We start from the raw sequence: 16,742 nt of genomic DNA, 5'->3' as shown, positions 1-16,742 counted from the left end.
CTTGCTATGGAGATAGCCCAAGCGTTGTGGTGAACGGTAGCTGTCTCGTTCAGTTATGGTTTACATGTTTAGACAAACACTTGACAAACAAAGATGGTGAAGGGGCGGTCACGTTCCCCCGTTGGACTCCTTAGCTCTGGTGTGTGCTGGCTTCTGGGTGAATGGCTTTACAAAGTCTTATCCTGCCGGGGCCTGTAACCACTGGCCACCATGCTGTATATATCCACCATCTTGGATCCCCCAGGTGACCCCAATCAACTAATTAAGGGAGCCACTCCCACCGTTACCATGACCACCAGTTACCAACCAGCTTAACCTTACCCAACAGTAGGATCGTGACAGTACCATAATTGGCTTGTTCAAGGAGCTTAGGCTCACATGAGATCATTTCTCAGATGTCTTAATAATACAGAAAATATAAAAACGACAATGTTCATTGTTTATCATTGAATCTTTCAAATTGATGCATCAAGTACCGAAGTGTATATGTTCGTAAATAATGACAGAAAAACATGAATCAAAGTTTTTCCCTTTAATTCATTAATTTCATTTAATACGTATAGATGTCTGAATATCCATTCATTAATAATCATCTTCCAGATTTGTACACCACTTGGGGAACATTGTCCTCCTCGTGGATACAATGAGACAACACAGTAAGACTGAAGCAGACGAGGTGAATCTCCAGACTGCGGCTCTGAGCCAGCGGCAGACGCCTTCAGGCCATCCAGCCCGACCGGGCCCCGCAGTGCGGACTTTGCGATCGGGCTTTCATGAATTCTGTCACTGGCGGCTTGAGGTGGATGGTGGGGGGGGCGGAGCTTCCGATGGAGGAGGAGCTCTGGGTGTTGGGGGAGGAGCTTCTGGTGGTGGGGGAGGAGCTGGTGGCGGTGGGGGAGAGCAGTCCGTCTCCGAAGAGGCCGATGACTTAAAGTGGAAGACTTAATGTTTGTATCAGTGTGTTCCTTTGATTGGGTTTGTGTGTGTGTGTGTGTGTGTGTGTGTGTGTGTGTGTGTGTGTGTGTGTGTGTGTGTGTGTGTGTGTGTGTGTGTCTGTGTGTGCAGACCTTAATATATATCTCAAATGTCTGACGAACAAAGAGGCTTTTGTGTTAACAGCCTCAGTTTGAAACCCTAATGAAATCCCAGTATGTGTGTGTGTGAGAGCCTCAAGAGGAAGAGAGCGAGTATTGTGGGGGAACTGTTCAGGAAGTGAATCCCGCTGATCCCAGAGGGACAAAGGCTGATCAGGTAGAGGTGGATGGGTGGTGGTGTCGTCAGCGTGCATTTTGTTAATTCTCATCCTTCTGTGAAGAGTTTCTAGTGTAGGTGAAAGTGGTAGAAATAGGCCGTTGTTTAAGTGTGTGTGTGTGTGTCGTTGTGTGTGTCGGTGTATGTGTTTGTGTGTGCGTGCGCGTGTCAGTGTGTCCGTGTGGGTGTATGTATCTGTGTGTGTGTCTGTGTGTGTCTTCTCATGGATTGGCCTCCCCAACCTTTAACCTCAGGAGCCGCACTGCGTCATCTCGTCCTGCTCCGCCACCTCTAAGGATGGGACCGACATGAAGCCCCGCCCATCTCCGCCGTCCTCATCGCCCCCCTTCCTCCCTAGAGCCAGAGGGACAGAACAGACATGAAGACAGACTGGAGGACGCACATGAAGGAGGTGTGCTTCGGGATGGTTGAAGTTAGAGATAAGAAAGAGGATTCATGTTGAGGGGAGATATTAGCTTTTGATGAAATACAAAAGATGTGTGTGTGTGTGTGTGTGTGTGTGTGTGTGTGTGTGTGTGTGTGTGTGTGTGTGTGTGTGTGTGTGTGTGTGTGTATGTATGTATGTATGTGTGTGTGTGTGTGTGTGTGTGTGTGTGTGTGTGTGTGTGTGTGTGTGTGTGTGTGTGTGTGTGTGTGTGTGTGTGTGTGTGTGTGTGTTGCTAGTGGAATCTGAACCGCCCTCCTTCACAATAATGGGGCAGCCTATCAGGGTCTACTCACGCCAAGAGTCATACACCTATCTTGGCCATAACATCAACATTGCGGGTGAGTGGGGGGAGCAGGCACAGGAGCTATGTAGTGCCTATAAGAACAGAATCGATCTAATTGATTCCTTCCCACTCCCTGTAGTCATGAAACTGGACGCTATCAGAGAGGTGGCCCTTGCAAAGGTTCAACACCTCTTTGCAAACGTTCACATCCTGCAAAAAGTCTTACAAGACATGAACAATAAAACAGTCCAGGCTGTCCGAAAATGGCTAGGGCTGAACTCACACTCGGGACCTCATCTTCCTCTCACGTAAAGAGGGGGGGCTGGGTGTCCCAAACGTGGAATGGGTATACACTGCTACCAGGCTGACACACCTCCTCAGCATGCTCAACAATGATGACGCTACTGTCAGAGAGCTTGCCAGAGCTTCCCTCATGCTGGACCTCAGGAAGAGGAAGGTCCCTCTGGCCAAAGCAGGCCAGGACAGCTTCTTAGGCTTTGGGAGGAAAAGCAGCGGGAAACTGGACACACAAGCTGCAGGCTTTGGAGTTCGGTCGGACTGGCCGGACCTAAATGATCTGTGCAACAGAATGTCAGTCAAACTGGAATGGACACAACACAACTCACACACAGCACCACAGGCATCTGATGCAGCTGAAACCGACCCATCTGTAACCGCAGAGGCAACTGTATATCACAACGAGGCACAACACATACTACAGAACACAACAGCAAGGAGGTTCCTTCTCAACATAAAACAAACAGAGACCAAACAACACTGGACTGGACTTAGAATGCAGGGAAAGCTAGCATGCCTAGACTGCCCACCACTCTGCTTCCCACTCCATGTACAAAAATGCTGCTGTTGGAGAGGACTGTTTCACTGCCAAAGCTAGGCTGCAGGTGCTACCTACCAAATACAATCTGGCATTATGGTATCCTGCACACCACCATCCACACTGTATAATGCACTCTGGCCATCAACTTGAATCAGTTGCCCATGTTGTGAATGGCTGTACTATGTACAAAGGACTGTATATTGCACGCCATGACCGACTTGTCGATCTAATTTCCAGTAATGTTAAGGAAGTATCTCTAGAAAATGTGACCATGTACAAACATTCACGCATCATGCCGGAATGGTTTAACAGCTCTATTGATGTGTTTTGTAACATCCCAAATACCCCTGATGTTGTGTTTTTAAACAGAGACAGAAGGGAAGTGCTCTTACTTGAGATAGGCTGTGTATTTGATTTGTACATGGAAATGTCTTTCAACGATAAAATCCTTAAATACCAGCCCATTCTGGAAATTCTAAGGGACCTAGGCTACCAATGCAAGCTAATAGTGTTTATTTTTGGAAGCTTGGGGCATGTCCACAACCGTGTTTTCAGTGGGTTAAGGCTGGCTGGGCTCTCCAGCAGAAAATCTAAACAGTTAGCAAAGTTCTGCTCCATATCAGCAGTGATAGGCAGCCTGGCAGTGTGGCGCAGGAGATGTTTTTTGTACCCTTGAACAATGACTTATCTTATCTCTGAAATATTTGAATCTTGTCTCTTGTAATGTGATTGGTGGATTCAAATAAAGAATTAAATGTGGCTAGTGGAATCTGAGACCAAATTTAGTGAGCATATTGCATGCGGTTGAAACCTCATCGTTATGTCATATTTAAAGACTTAAAGGGACAGGTAGAGAAGCCCATCTCTCAATGAAACACACACACACAGTCAAAACACCCACTCCCGAAAACAAAACCAACACACCCAACCAAAGCACACAAACTCCCAATGACTCACCCACATAATCACACACAGACACAGACACACACCTTTAAAAGTCCCCGATTTAAGTGGGTGTGCCTGTATGGCATGGCTCTAAACCCTTATCACATTGTGTGCATTGTGAATGTATGCAAAGCAACTTATGCAGCTTTCTTTTGAACCTTTCAAGCCTACCTGTTGTTCAGCGCCAGTAAACATTGTAGCCGAACAAGTAACTGTTCAGTCGATTTCTTGCCTGCATAATACTTTCTGTTTGATGCCCGTTTGGATCGGCAGTAGCAAGCCCTTTACGTTTTTATTTGAAAAGGTGCAGGGTGTATGATTTAGTTGCATCTCGTGGTGAGGTTGCAGATTGCAACCAACTGAATCCCCTCCAAGCCACCTCTCCACATCCCTCCCTTTCCAATGACAAAGGAGAAGCTAGGGTGGCCTATGAGGTGCCCTACACGGTCCTGTGGGTGGTTGTTGTCATAGGGTAACTATTGTTGCACTGCCGATTACCAGCGTGATCTTTGGCACACGTGATCAGTTTATATGGATCTGTGATGGAGTTTCATTATTTGTTATTATTGAGCCGAACTAGAAGAATACTAGAACTGTGTTCAGTGTAATACATCTAATACAACAAGCTAATACATCTGTTGTAATTCGTCTAAGTTGTCCGGTTTCTGGCCGTTCAGGAACCACACAACTGTTGACGCCGGCACACAGTTGAGCTCACACACACACCGGTGTTCGTTCACACTCAAACGCCACAAACCCGCGAGGCACCACTGAAGACTCTCCATGTCCATGTGTGATACAAGTACACCTGGTTCACTGATGGCTGCCTTGACCAGAGCTCCACGCCAACACAACAGAATCACTTCTGGCCGATGTTCGTGTTTGCGGGGGCATTAGTTCTGCGCGGCTCCAGGCTCACCTTTGACCTTGCTACGTTCTGCACTGCTGGAGGCCTTTGGCTGCTCCTCACTGCGGACGGCAGCCCGGATCTTCTTCAGGGCGTACCTGCAGGCTGGGGGGAAGAGCAAGGAAGACACTTTGGAGGTGCTGCTTTATTGATACACTGTTGTTACCATTTGACGGGTGTCCGAACAGCAGGAAAACAGCAAACATTCCACAAGTATACATAATCTACAATAACAGTAGTAGTAGTAGCAGTAGGATTTTATGTAACAGATCAATGTTCTTCTGCCTTGCTACACACTACATTTTGAAAGACACACCAAAATACTTTCCCAATGCCACTAAATAGGGGTTGGGACTTATTCATTTGGGAAGATATTTCTCCTCCAATATTGTTAAAGGGATTCAACTATTTTCTAAAAGATTTCCGTGTCTTTCTCTTTGGTAACACTTTTGACTATAAGCGGTCATTGTTCCGAGAAACACTAACAGTGCCACAGTCGACAACACCCAGTTAGTAACATTATAATACTGCAAATCCAAGGGCTCAGGCTCATTCTCCATGAGTTACCTCATTCAGCCATAGATGGAAATCGTTGGGATTTCAACTTTAAATACAAAAATTAAAGCTCAATACAGAGCAATACAAAAGAAGCACACTGCTGGCCTTCGGGAATGCCCTCAAGGCCAGTCATAAAGGACCTTTGACTTAAGTGGGTTCCCAAAAATGCTGAGTCATCCTTGAGTACACTTTGTTATTCTTTGGTTGGTAAACTGATTGTTGGTTTTATATTATTAAAAAGTTGTGCTTCAACTGGTAACTGTGAATTGGTAAAGGCAATGAAGCATTTCATTGTACTTCCCAGGTTTCTACTTCTTAAACATGAAATGACATGGGCTAATCATTCACATGTATTACTGCCACAAGGCTATCAAGATAGTGGGGACAATTCATTAATGTTACGCAATATAATTTAATCTTTTCCATGACTTGAGCTGTACTTAAGTGCGATAGAATCAGTCAGAGCACACCCATCTTCAGAGTTTAACTGGCAATGTATCAGAGTAATAATTCACAGGATTAAACTATAACAGACATATCATACAAATAAATAAACAAACAAACTCACCATTGATGATAAGTCACACCATTCCAAACCTTCTAGTGGGTCTTCAGCACGGGTCAAACCCTTGCCTTAAAGTTACAGGAGCGTAGAAAGCAAGACTGTGAGTGTTTCTACTGTCACACTCGACTGTCAACTTCAGCTGCCTCTCTTCCTCAATAACAGCGACAGCTCCTCCCCAAACCTTTGGCAGCCCTTATATGGGGAAAGTGAGAGCAGGGGGTGGGACCTAATAATGCCTTGGGCCTGGAAGACACTATTCTGTCAGTTCTAGCGTGTTGCGGGTGCTGGACTGGATGCCTGGACTCTCCTCATGGATAACTGGCCGGAACCCCACCACCATTGTTTTTTATATGTTGTGCATGTATTTACCTGTGTGTCAATTGTGGCGCCCATTGCACTCCTGACCATCCCTGGAAGAAGGGATCCCCTACACTGCGTTTCTTCTCAAGATTTCTTCCTTGCTGATTCAAGGGAGTTTTTTCTTGCCCGTGTGGGGGCATGGGTAAAGGGGGGTGTCACAAATATTTGGCCTGTTAAGCCCTTTAAGACTGTAATGGTGATTAAGGGCTATACAAATAAAATTGAATTGAAAAAAAAAATTGAATTCCGCTTCTTATCATACTTCGTCCATGCATCTCCATTCATGACGGTTCACAAGCCGGCTGTGCATTGTAAACAGAATCACTGTCAAGCAGTCAAGTAGAGCAGTGATTCTGTAACACTTGTACAGCTCAGCTCAAATCACGGCAGCACAGAAGGCCGGCCTCGTGGCTAGTTTTGCAGGGCTTTAAACAAAGCTAGTATGAGTGGTGGTGGCCGCTGGAATTCGGGAACTGGAGTCGCCATGTCGAGAAGAGGCTTTGCTCCTCAGTGCTCAGGAAAGGTTTCAAAAGACAAAATGAAGTAAAATCCATTCATACCATTCCGCTCCTTATATGGAGGACTTCTTCCTGAACCGGCACAGTTCACTGCTGGATATTCCCCACCATAGGTAGATAGATTTAGGATCATAACCTAGAAAATATGCTTGATTAGTTGGGGATTTGTTTTGTGAAAACCAACAAAGCAACTACCAACGAGTGTTCAAGTGCAGAGTGGCTGGTTGTAGCTGAGCTGTACTTTCAATGCAAAAAGCTACCCAACGTTATGGTGGTTAGTCAGCTGTAGGCCTCGGCTTACTTGCTAGCTCATGTTGTTGCGTTCAAATGTTTTGGGTCAGTAAGGTGACCAGATTTCGGAAACTAAAATTAGGGTCATTTGTGGTTTCCCAGTCCATATATCAACAAATTATCTAATGTCATTATTTCTCAAACAAAAAAAAGGGGACATAATGACATTTATTCTTATTATGGTAAATGTAGTATTGTGGTAAATAATTTCGCACTTACCTACATGCCCAATGAGTTCACTATCATGTGTTTTAAGCTTTTGTAAACCATCTCACAACTTTAAAAAGTAGCTACTCGAACAGGGATTTGTTCTAGATTGTATTGATTGTCTATTGTTTATAATCGTTCATTCCTGCTTATGCTATAAGCAAGGCTTAGCAAGGTCACGTCACAGTCCATCAGATAGACTCGAGGCTAATTACCAACTGTCTCAACATTTATGAGCAAGCTAGAACCTTTGCCATTTAAAAATGTATTCATGCCTTTCTTTAATCCTTTTCAAAAAACGGGGACATTACTGTGGACAGCTCCAGCCGGGACGTCTGGTCCCCCGAGGGTAGTCAGCTGGAGGCCTCGGCTATCTTGCTACCTTGTGTTATACTGTTCAAATGGCTTTGCTTATCCTAACTCTGTAAGCCTACATTTAACTAAAGATGGTAAGAGTTTTCCGATCTCAAGATGTTGAACATTGTTAAATTGTGGAGTAGGATTTATGAACGTACAAGCTGTAATGTTATGGCCGCTATAGACTGTGACAATGCTCTGAGACAATGTTCTCCATTCATTATGTCCTTTTTTCTCAGCTTTGTTGCATAGAGGCCATATAACAATGAATATATTTGTGAGTTCCACAGCATGGGATGCATAAAGGATATTGTGTGGGTGTGACCTTTGCATTTGTGTTTACACATGTTTGTGTGTGTGGGTGGTCAAGATCGTGCTCCCCAAGTTCAACATGGTCGATTGCACCGCAAAGACAGGAGAAACGGGCCCTATTTTTACTTTGTAAAACATTTGATCATTTTACTATTTGAAAGCAATATTACAGATTATGTGGATGACCTGAAACACCATTTGTTCAGGAGTTTAAGAAAATCCACAAGAAGGGGTGGGTGGTACTGCACAGTTTGGTTTCGATCCGATTCCCAGTAATATCATTTGGCAACAGCAATGTCAAAGGGTAGCAATCATTGCAAGGAAAGTGGTCAAATATAATTTCCCCCTGCCACCTGATGGAACAAGACAAAGAAGAGATGATTTACATTTACTTTGCTTCAAATTCATATCATAATTCTCTCAAGATTAGTTTTTAACAATTATGTTTATTGCACCCATTTAACTGATACAGAAGGAAATGCAACTACAAATATGATGGTGCCTGATATTGGACCGGCATATCAACTTCGGACGACAGAAGGGGAACGCTGTTTTTAGCTTAAATAAAACAGCATCACACAACATAAAACTTCATTCTCTTGTCTTCTCTTACCTGCATAACTTTTGAACTAGTATTTTCCTGCGTGTTTTCTGTGTGCAAGGTGAGAGAGGTAGGTATGCTTCTTAAAATGTAAAATACAGTCAATATAACAAGTCTGTCAACATCTGAGGCTTCAGTGAGGAATGGAGACATGTTAGAATGTTAGAACACCCTTTCTGAAGAGAAATTGTCGCAGGAACTCAGAGGTGTTCCCTTGTGTGGCATTTTCCAATAATAATTGGGCTGCAATTATAAGTCATTTAACATTTATATTTGGTCATTTACTTACATGGATCAGAGATCAGGGATTAGCACTCTTCGGGATGGATATAAGTGTTATATGTAACTAAGATAACAATGGCAAAGAAAAAATATTGATAGTTGGATAGATTTGATTTGATAGATTTGTTTTAATAGTTACAGTATGACTTAAACTAACCGTAACCCTGCCTTAAAGGGGACATATTATGAAAACAACACTTTTCCTGGGATTTTGGGTGTTTTTTTGTGTCTCTGGTGCTGCCACATGCATACAAACTTAGAAATAAGTCAGCACATGCTTTTTTGAGTGAGATGTGCATTTCTGAAAGTACCCCCCCCCCCCCCCCCCCCCCCCCCCCCCCCCCCCCCCGCCTACAGTCTCCAGATGAGCGAGTCAGTTTTGGCGCCCCCTCCTACGTAGGGAGCAGGCACATTTGAATAATACCATCCACTTCCCAATCCCCCACCAATCAGAGCATAGATACGATTTGGCCCAGCGGACGAGGGCTGGGCGGAGATGTTCACGACAGGGAGATTCCATACAAAAATAGAGGACTGATTAGTCACTTTGCCATGTGACCGCCTGGCAGGGTGTCCTGCCGGAGCTCCCCACGCCGACCACTCCGGCGGGGGGAGCTCCGGCAGCTTTCCGGCAGCTTAGCTCCCGGAGTACAAACCCTTTCTCCTCCATGTCGCGGTTCAATCTGGACTCTAGAGAGTCAGGGTCAAAGTTCCTTTCCCCAAATTCTCCCCAAACAAGGCCGAGATATCCCCCACTACGAGTCTTTACTTGTTGTGGAAGTACCAGACGTAAGAAGCAGTGTTTATGATTCATAATATCATCCGAGGCACACATAACTTTTGGCTGTGATATTAGACATTATATTATAAAAGATACCTATAGATAATATGTAATATAATATTATTATTATTTTATTATATAGATATAGAGCTCCGAGATTACGCAAACGGCAACATTTGTAACTCTTGTGCGCACGCACACACAGGCCTATTGTATGCATACAAACTGATATTTTTTGTTATATATTGTTTGTGGCTTCAGCCCAGCCCAGGCTACACACTACACACACACACACACACACACACACACGCACACACACACACACAGAGGGTGAATGAATAGCCTACTTGAACAAACTAAAGGCCATCTCTTACCATTACGCAGACAAAATAGACTCTTTGGCAGCCGACTCTCCGATAAGTTTCTTCCATGGGCTTCAACATGATCACTAGATCACTGTCACGGAGACGTTTAGTGAGATTGTCAACGATTGCCTGGTAGAATTGGGGCTTATTTATTTTAGGCTGCGTCTTGGTAAGCATAACCCCTTTGAGCTGGCAACTGGTTATGCTTGCTTGGACTTTCAATTCGGTTTTCCCCCCTTGTTCCTTCATAGCAGACAGCACCTCGATCGTTTGTCTGCTGGCATCCACCAGAGATGTGTCCCGTCTTTGTGATTTCCGGGAGAGCCTTTGTAGTTCACATAACATGTCTTTCATTGTTGCTAAGTCAGTGAGGAATTCAGTGGATGTCAGATGCCTAAGTGAACCAGAGTACTTGGCCCTCACTGCGTTGGAACGCTTGTCATCTTCACTGGCCGTTTTAAAATGACTTGCCAACACAGGGAAATCCTTCATCACGGCTTTAATAGTCTGGAAACTATACTCACCCATCTAATAGTAAAAACGTTGCCGATTTTAAGAATCATCATGTTCAATTCCATGGCAGCTTGCTTTAGCGCTCTTGAATTTTTCGTTAACTGGTGGTAAAGAGCATATAGCTTAGAAATAAAAAATTCAAAATGATTACAACCGGTCACTATTTTCAATGAATCATTGACAGCTAGCTCCAAACGATGTGCAAGGCAGTGCACAGCCTGTAGAAATTCCGAATCCATTCCAGCTCCCTTGAGACTACTGAGTAGTGCATTGTAAATGGCTTCAGAACCTGTCCCCTGGTCCAATTCAACTATTTGAAAAAATAGATTGTCCATATCCCCTTTCCCTGTTACATCGCACCTCACATATATAATCATCATGTATGCAAGTCCATGAATAGTGCTTTCATCCAGCGTAACACTGACACGAGAATCAATTGACTTAATGTGGGAAATAAGCTTCCTTTTCCTCTGATCTGCAATATGCAGATCGGTGAGCAGGGCCAACTGAAGCACCATTCAGCTCATTGAGTTTCATAATTGGGTTTAATTTCCTGGGAGGCAATCTTTCGTTCGCGACAGCATAGGCTGCCCTGAATGAACTGGCTGTCACATTTAACATTTAATTCCACAACTTTGGTTGGAAGGACTTCCTTTTTCTTAAGGTCTGCTATTTCCATAGCTCGGTTGTGAGCAACACTGTCACGTGGATGTAAAATTTTTTACACAACTGTTTTTGAACAGGGCTGCTCACTGTCCCATTGATCCAGGCATCCAAAAAATGTACGCCTGTCTTGTTCTCTGTAAGCAAGTGTGTCGTTGCTGCCTTACATGCAGTGCACCCTCGCCACTGATTGAGCCCCAGTTCTCCGGCCGTCCCTCCTATCACCCTGTCACTCCCGGTCCCAGCCTCTTCATCCTCCTTTTCTGTTTCCATGTCGTCATCATCGGTCCCAGTGGGTGTGGCACCATCACTAGATGTAGAGGTTGCAGAGCTAGAATCCGCTACAGTCCCAGTACAGCTAGCAGGCGTCTGTGCTATTATGGCTATACTATTATCCGGAGCTATGCTTTGCTTTTTTGTAGTAACACCGAAACGGGTCAAGTCCGAGCATGACGTCGTTATAGGCAGCCTCTTTTTCGGTGCCATGGTAGCCAGTCGTCTTCAAGTTTATTTGATTTTCAAAATAAAGTTCAAGTGTCTTCTTCGAATCAACGGTCCTGACGTGAGCTCTCATGGGTCAACGGTCCTGACGTGAGCTCTCATTGATCAACGGTCCTGAAGTGAGCTCTCAAATTGATAGTTTGCACACATAGTGGCTTGGTGGTGTAGTACTCACAATGCTTTTAACTACATGTTTAGGCTAGCCTACTGTTATTACTCGTCATGTCAAGCTATTTATCTTTATTACACAGCTCTGCTGTAGAATGCTCCATTCACTTGAATGGGCCTTACCGACTTCCGGCGGCCCATTCTTTTTTGATAATTCACCGTTGCTAAGCATATATTGACCGCTGTCAAGGAAAGTGGATTTTTTTGCCTCTGATTCACGTCTTTCGTATCACTCCGCAAGTAGTCTGTTAACGTCTTTGGCAACCTATTTCCCCGCTGATCAACACTACGAATTGTAACAAATAAATTGTAAAAAAGACACACCGTGTGAAGCTATTTTTTTAGTTTTGGTTAGATGCCGTAAGCGGGATATAGTATACAACGCCGGTCATTATCGAAAGCAAGACACCTCTGCTTCGTGTCGGTGTCCGATTCGCCCTGTCGGGGCTTATTATTTTACCGATAATGACTGGCGTTCTACACATTATCACTTACTTAACTTCAATATTACTTTATGTGGAAGAGAAAATAGCTTTATTTGTTATCCAAATATTATGCTGCTGTATTTTCAGACACCCTCACAGATATTTGAGTTTGCTGCTTTCATGGGAGCCAGACATCTCTCTATGGGAGCTGAGCTCCACCAGCTCCCACCTAACTCCAACCCTGCTTCTCCTCCATGCTTTGGTTCCCTCTGGGAGTTCATTTGTATGCAATGGTACCAGAAACAGCACATTCTGAAGGGACTGAAACAGAGGGGAATAGTGGTAGGCGAGATTTTATGGGACATATAGTTTGTGCATTATTAGTCGCTCATATCAGTGAGACCAGTGGGGTATACGAAGTGCGCTGAACATACCCAGACTTTCTTTTGATAACCTGCATTGACAAATACAAAACTTGCAATCAGAGTTAAATGGTACCACAAAGCTCGCTTCTGAGTCGATTTGTCAAGCCAGGTTATCCGCTTTAGTTTCAATGCGCGTTCCCGTAAAAAGGGTGTTTATCGCATTATTTTACTCACATTTACAAAATGGAAAGATGAAGAGCAATATATTTCACTCAACAGGAACAGATAGTCATAATGAACTCATATGAGGAGCTCAAGAATCATATAACAGCTTGGGGAAACAGAGTTGCATATAATAAGGCCTAGGGAGACGTGCTGGCAAAAAATAGCCAATCGTATAAATTTGTAAGTGAAAAGATTCAGCATATTGTCTAAAAAATAACTTTGCAAACGCAGAATTGTTCGCCATCAATCCCAATAGAGTGATGATGATTTCAAAATGCAAAAGCAATGTCCAACCTGCTTTATTCTATAATTTACGGAATTCAGTTGGCGTAGGGGATTAGTATAAGACCTGAATGCCTGCAACCGGGGTTCAAATCTTGCCTGCCTTCATCATGACTTTGACCCCCATCTAGATGTGGTGCCAGCACAGCCTTGAGACCATGGGTTGAAGTTCGAAATAAGCGCAAAAATATATTTCCATAATCTTTAGTGGATAAGTGTTCCATATGACATAAGAATTGTGACTTTTTAAGATACATTTTTAGATATATTTTGTTTTATTACCTACATAATGTCCAACAAGGATGATCAAAGGAGGATAGGATCTGTCCCGAAAGACCCACTGTCTGAGAGACCCCTGTACGATACGGGCTCCGAGGTCCACGGGAGCCCCCACAAATGGTGATGCCAGGGTCAAAGGAGGGGCTAGGAAGCTGCACTGAGCTTTAAGTAGCCAATCTAACCCGAAAGTCTTAGCTGATAACCTCCTCCCGACCAGGTTGGGTTACCATGGTGATACAGCAATGCTAAAAGAGAGAGAGATTCGTGTCACAGCTAACGCAAGCTTTGAGCGCAACATACCTTGCTTACCCACTAATCAACGTTTGTTGTATACCCACAGGGTGCTTCAGATTATAGACCGCTGAAGAATTAGGCCCCGTCCACACGAAGCCGAAACCGTTCCGGTTTCGATCTATCCGGTTTCGGAGTATCTCCGTAAAGACGGAGTCAAGCGAAACCGGGTAGATCTGTAGAAACGGTGTAGTACACATGCCAGGCCCATAAGGGGCGCTGCTTCTGCTACAGAAATCCAGAAGAAGATTAAATAAGAAGAGGCGAGCATGCGCATAAAGGCTGCCCCCCGAACCACTAACAACACAAACAAACAGTCAGTCAACAGTCTCAATAAATAATGGCTTAGCAACCCGACAAGGGACATGATCTGCTGCAGAACGATTACAAGCCTGTAGTCCACCAACATCTTTTTTGTTGTGAGTTCTGTGACTCCGCGGGCTTAACAGTCATTGGCTAGAGGGTCGAGGGGTGGGGCGATTACGTCATGGTTTATGGTTTCAGTCGGTTTCAGGCGTCCACACGAATCCAAAACGAAACCGGGTAGATTTGAAACCACCTCCGAGGGTGGTTTCAGAAGTATACGGTTTCGGTCAGCGGATTCACCGGCTTCGTGTGGACGGAAGGCCGAACCGTACAAGACCTTTGCGGTTTCACCATGAAATCGACTTCGTGTGGACGGGGCCTAAGTCCCGCATCCGAGCCTCATGGTTCCATCGGTCAAATGTCTATGGGAAATAACATGAGTTTTTTGGGTTAGGTAATGATAGTACATAACAAACTTTGTAGATGGCGAAGAAGTAAAAGCTGCTCACGTTTTGAACTGCACACTTTTTCCATCTAGATTCTACCTGGGTTTTGGATTGTCGGTGCCGTTAAAGTAGTAGGCCTAAGCTATTATTAATGCTAACCGGGAGCTAGTTCTGATCTGCGCAGACTTCATACGTCAGGGAGAGGAGTTGTTCGCAACCATTCACAACCTAACATGAGGGTCATTTCACGTGTAATTTCAGTTGTGCAAATGATTTTTTATCGATAACAACATTGGCATATACTGATCAAAACAGGACGATACAAAAAAAGAGCCTATAGTGCAATTAAACGACTGCTTTGAACAAATGTCATTTGAACATAGCAGTCAGGCTACTGCTTCTTTGTTTTGAAGCAAAGAAAAAAAAAATATTTATATATATATTTATTTTTTTTAATAAAATAATTGCGTTAATCGCGCGATACATTTTTTAACCCCGTTAAAATTGGTTTGCGTTAACGCCGTTAATAACGCATTTAACTGACAGCTCTAGTGAAAATGCAATACAGGCTAATTTTAATGCTTTTTAGGGGTCCAGACCGCATTATGGCTGATCCTGATTGAAAACCACTACACCTAGACTCTTCAAATCTGGACTAAATTATCACAGTGAGGCTATACATTATGTAAAACATAGTTTCAGATTTGTGAAACCTTTAACCTATTTGTGAAAATGCAATGCGGTCTGGACCCCTAAAAAGCATTCAAATAAGCCTGTATTGCATTTTCACAAATAGGGTAAAGGTTTCACAAATCTGAAACTATGTTTTACATAATGTATAGCCTCACTGTGATAATGTAGTCCAAATTTGAAGAGTCTAGGTGTAGTGGTTTTCAATCAGGGCCGATTTGAAGATTCTAAGTGGTTTTCAAGCCGAATCGGATGCTGCGAATCGGATGCCAACTTCAGCGTCGTAGTTATTCCCCCCTCTCACTTGCAACGAGGTAATGCTCTCGAGGAGCTGTTTTCCTCGCTCGGGGAGCAGCGCTCTGAGTGCCTGCACGCGCAGAGCGCAGAGCGCGCTCGCAGTTAATATCTACGCGTGTGAAATAATATAATACGCCCGAATGCATGTTTTATCACATAGTGCTTTATGGCACTATGTGTCGCCATATTACTGCGGTCAAGTGAGCCGCTATTCGTTCATCCGCGGTTAAGCCAGCCGTCACACAAAATCTTTGTGCGCCTTTACTCTAAACATCCTTTGGGTGGTATCTCCCAACGTTTTCAAAATAAAACCCTTCACCTACGTGCGTAGATAGAACACTAGCTGTCTTAAGGTGCGAACACACCAAGCGCGTACCTCGCGTACCATGTACGCGCGTAACGCAGCTAAAATGTTGCTTGACCATTTTGTGTCAAAAATGGTCAGATACGCGCGTACGCATACGCGCGTAGATGAGACCGCCCAAAACCCCCCCCCCCAGCCTGTGGCTGCGCTGGATTTAGGAGTCCGAGGAAGGAAACCCAAACGCCGCCGTGTTTGGGTGGATGATAGAGCTTGGATCGGGTTAGATTAAATAATCTCGGATATAAATAACAATAATCGGGTTAAATAACTTCACATGGTGTGTCTGGTGTGTTTCCAGCATTCGTAGTGTTGATCAGCAGAGAAATAGTCCGCCAAGACGTTGAGGTTGCTTAGCAATCAGAGACTCTGTCCATGCAAGTGAACGGAGCGTTCACTCTTCGTCATAACTATCAAACCAAACATCCTTCACATTCACCAAGCGAACATTATGAAAGTAAAATGCACATTTCTCGCTAGAAATGTTTCCATAAACGCATTTAATGGCGTAACTATGTTACTATTTCCACCCAGAATAAAGAAAATGTCGGCCGTATGCTTCTGTGCAAGCGACACTACTCTCTGCCAGTGACGTCGGGACAAGCTCCACGCTGATTGGCTATTGCGGCTAAGTATCACGCGTATGAGCGTAAAAAGTAAAAAAATTTGAACTCCTCGCGTACGCGCGTATATGTACGCGCGTATATGTACGCGCGTATATGTACGCGCGTATATGTACGCGCGTATATGTACGCGCGTATATGTACGCGCGTATATGTACGCGCGTATATGTACGCGCGTATATGTACGCGCGTATATATACGCGCCTCATACGCCCCTAAAGCCGCGAACACACCAAGCGCGTATCTCGCGTACCATGTACGCGCGTAACGCTCCTAAAATGTTGCTTGACCATTTTGTGTCAAAAATGGTCAGATACGCGCGTAACGCGCGTAGATGAGACCCCCCCCCCCCCCCCCCCAGCCTGTGGCTGCGCTGGATTTAGGAGTCCGAGGAAGGAAACCCAAACGCCGCCGTGTTTGGGTGGATGATAGAGCTTG

General features: G+C 44.4%; 1 long non-coding RNA gene across 1 annotated transcript; it reads right to left on the bottom strand.

The window, feature by feature from the left end:
• Positions 1 to 517: 517 nt before the first annotated feature.
• On the bottom strand, positions 518 to 5,964 carry LOC115529672 (uncharacterized). Its single transcript, XR_003973616.1, has 3 exons — positions 5,799 to 5,964; positions 4,685 to 4,777; positions 518 to 1,605 (listed from the first exon to the last, which is right to left on the bottom strand). It is a non-coding gene; the product is annotated as an uncharacterized LOC115529672 (long non-coding RNA).
• Positions 5,965 to 16,742: the final 10,778 nt, after the last annotated feature.

Source organism: Gadus morhua, chromosome 17, assembly GCF_902167405.1.
Source record: "Gadus morhua chromosome 17, gadMor3.0, whole genome shotgun sequence".
Lineage (NCBI taxonomy): Eukaryota > Metazoa > Chordata > Actinopteri > Gadiformes > Gadidae > Gadus > Gadus morhua.
The sequence above is the reverse complement of the archived record's forward strand: the minus strand, read 5'-3'. Positions and strand labels throughout refer to the sequence as shown.